Consider the following 3553-nt stretch of genomic DNA (forward strand, 5'->3'; position numbering starts at 1 on the left):
TTGAAAAATACGGTGCATGTCTCTGATCTGTTCTATAGATGCTTAGAAAAATCGGTGCATGTCTGATCTGTTCTATAGATGCTTGAAAAATACGGTGCATGTCTCTGATCTTTCTATAGATGCTTGAAAAATACGAGATTTAGCTTTCAAATGATTAGCAAAGTGAAGTATTTTGAAATAAAATGTAAAAAAAAAAAAGACCGAAAACTGACTTATAAATTAATTTTTCAGGAATGTAAAAGAAATTACCGTTCTATAGCTTATTTATGTTTCCACATTTCTTCACCAAATATTTATTTGGTGAAACAACTTTAGTTGTTTTTTTTTAAACAATATTTCATGCCTTTATAATTATAATACCAACTAAACCAACATAAAATACATATTAAAAATGCTAAGTCTTGAGATCACTAAAGTAAATATAGCTGTTTGATTTTTATACAAATAATTTCTGAGGTACGGTTTCTCACTGGTACGCAAAATTGCTTTTATTGGAAAACTAATAAAATTATGCAGGCGTGCTGGCAATCATTAGAGTTTTATCGAAATTTGCTCCGTTTATATGAACGGTTAAATGGATAGAGCCGTTTAAAGTTCGAGAGATTTTAAAGAGTTTAGTTTATATTCCTTTTAAAAAGAAAACTTATTATTTATCTGAATATGAAGCAACGGTTAAGGAGGTTGAGCAAGACACGTCTGGGTGTTGACTGTTCAATAAATGCATTCTTAAGTACTCCCCAGTGGTTCAATGTTAATTAAGTCTGAAGGCTAATCAGGTAACAACAACAACTTGGGTATCTCGATATCCGCAGTGACGTAGCACTGATAGCACATTGTGCAACTTTGTTCTTAAGAAAAAAAAAAACTTCACAAACTTATAAAGCATTACGAAGCCATTAATTTCCGAGAAAAGAAATAAAAGTATTAATAAAGTTCATGTTGCCCCAAGTGGTACAGCGGACTTACAACGCTAGAAACCGGATAGCCCATTGTGTAGCTATCTTCAAACTAACAAACGAAGTTCGTTTTTTTAGCAAAGAAAATTTTCAATATACATATATTTGTATTTTGAAAATAAAGTTGATGTTTCAATTTTTTGGTTCAGGTTTTCATATATATCACATCCATGAATGGCTTTTCTCTGAATTTAAATGTACACTGTAATCTGTTGTTTATCCATGGTTATCGGTGTTGTTAATTGCGATTGTTTTAATGAATTTATAGTATTTATTTATTGATGTATACGATATACTTACGTGTTAACTATAATAGTGATTTTTGCATAGTGTATCACTCCTCGTGGTGCCACGGTGGGTCAACAACGCTAACATCCGGGATTATGTGATGAGTTATTGGGTGGTTTGGTTGGTTTGGAAGTTCGCGTAAATCTACACGTCTAGCCGTCCCTAATTTAGCAGTGAAAGCTACTCTTTTACCAACGAATAGTGGGATTGACTGTAACATTATAACGCCCCCACGGCTGAAAGGACGAGCATGTTTGATGGGACGGGTATTCGGACCCGCAGATTGCGAGTCGAGCGCCCTAACCACCGCCAGGCAATTATTGGGTGTCAGTGTACTAACTTATTTCCCTCGTACGTACGTTTGGTTTACAGGGAAATAATTTCATAAGATAGAACATTTGTTGGAAATATTTGAAGCATGTTTATTTGGGGGGAGAATTGCATAAAAAAAGAGATCAATTTGCTGTTTTTACAGGAATCTTTCATCACAACTTGAAATTTTCTGAAATAAGTAATCATATTTCTGTTTGATCCTTACCACTCATTTTATGAAGTAAACTGATTTTTGTTTTTCGATTGTATTTGTTATGTAAAAAGGTTTATTCTATCTTGTCATGCCAAATGTATTGTTTTAAAGCTCCAGAGTTTCTCCCCACGTGTTGAATATTTTTTAGATTGGCACGGTACCCGTACATATAAAACAAAACACACAAAATGGTGGAAAAGTTAATTCCCATTAAAGAAATATGAATTGTTTAACAAGCTTCTTTATTGATTCTTTTTTTTTCTTCCTTCTTCTATTTTTCTTCTTCTATTATCTTAATTTTAAAGCTGTCTTTGCATCATAAGGATGATATAATATCTTTGACACAGTGTCTAGGAAGTAGTAACGCCTTTCAGCAGTAATGGATCCCCCCTCCCTTATTGGCAGCAACTAAATTAGTAAAGCAAACATTTTTCTTTTACATTTCTCTGCCTGGAAACATTTAAAACATCGGCAGAGGCAGTGAATGAAATAAGTTCCCAAAGAAAAATGTCAACCATAGACGTTAGTCTTTGACAGAGCTCTATTGGTTGCACACGTGATACGACAAACATGGATTAAGATAATAATGAGTGGTTCTTATGTCTTACGATCAATGAAAAGAAACGAGAGCTTCTGTAAATTTTATCAAAGTCTGAACCACGCTAATCTTCGATTTTTTAAATCGCGTTCTTAAAATTCTACTCACTCAGTTGAACACAGTTGAAAGGAGGAATTAAAATGAGCTTTGAATAGATAATTTCTGTGTCTCTTCTTTCGTATCATTTCTATGAATATTTAACAGTTTCCTCTTTTTTTTCGGAATAAAAAAAGCGCTTTTACGGGCTTCAACAAAGATGGGAATAAAAACAATTAAGTAAAGGAAATTAATTCTTGTACCATTTCGATTATGTGCCACGTGTAATGACTCCCCCCACCCCACTCTACCCCTTCCAGGTAAAGCTAATGTGGTTCTTAAGTTAGACGTCTCGTTTGAAACGGCGTTGGTATGTATGGTCCAGATGAAGAAAACTATGAAATCGATCCTCATATACATTCTGGAATTTTCCATAGTTAGCGAAAGCATTATGAAAACAGAAATTGTAGTTTATCGAAATTTGGGACGTAATGGAAGTGATGGTTAATTGGATTGGATTCGTGCAAAAGGGACTGCGAATATTTCAACAGACGTGTGCTTAATTAATTTTTTTTTATATATGTTATCCACAAAATCGAATCAGTCGGGTAACCAATTTTAAAGTATGTATTAAACTTAGTGTTCACACAGATTCTTGAGTGAAATGTGTTTAATAAGTCAGAGTTAAAGAAGTGTCGTCGTTCAGTTCGCTTCTACTGGATAGAATGTTTATGAAAGACAATGAAGGAACACGATTTGATTACTCTCGAAGCTAAATTAGATTTTTTTAAAAACATTATATATCAGAAGTGAAAAGGTTAATTGGGTTTGATTATTTCGTGTTTTCCCCCATTCAGAAGTGAAGAGGTTAATTGGGTTTGGTTATTTCGTGTTTCCCCCATTCGCAACTAAGAAATAGTCTTCAACTAAAAGTCGATAGAATAGGTTATTAATTGTATTTATTTCTGTAAATTCGTATCACAATTCTTTTGTATATATATATATATATTCCGCCAACCTAGCTAGAAAGGGGAAATTACATCTGAATTAAAAAAAAAACGTTTGGAACGTAAGCCATTTCATTTGTTTTGGAATATCCAGCATTATATTTTAATGACGTGGGGCAGTCGTATTATGTGACACTATTCA

Source organism: Limulus polyphemus, unplaced genomic scaffold (genome assembly GCF_000517525.1).
Source record: "Limulus polyphemus unplaced genomic scaffold, Limulus_polyphemus-2.1.2 Scaffold414, whole genome shotgun sequence".
Lineage (NCBI taxonomy): Eukaryota > Metazoa > Arthropoda > Merostomata > Xiphosura > Limulidae > Limulus > Limulus polyphemus.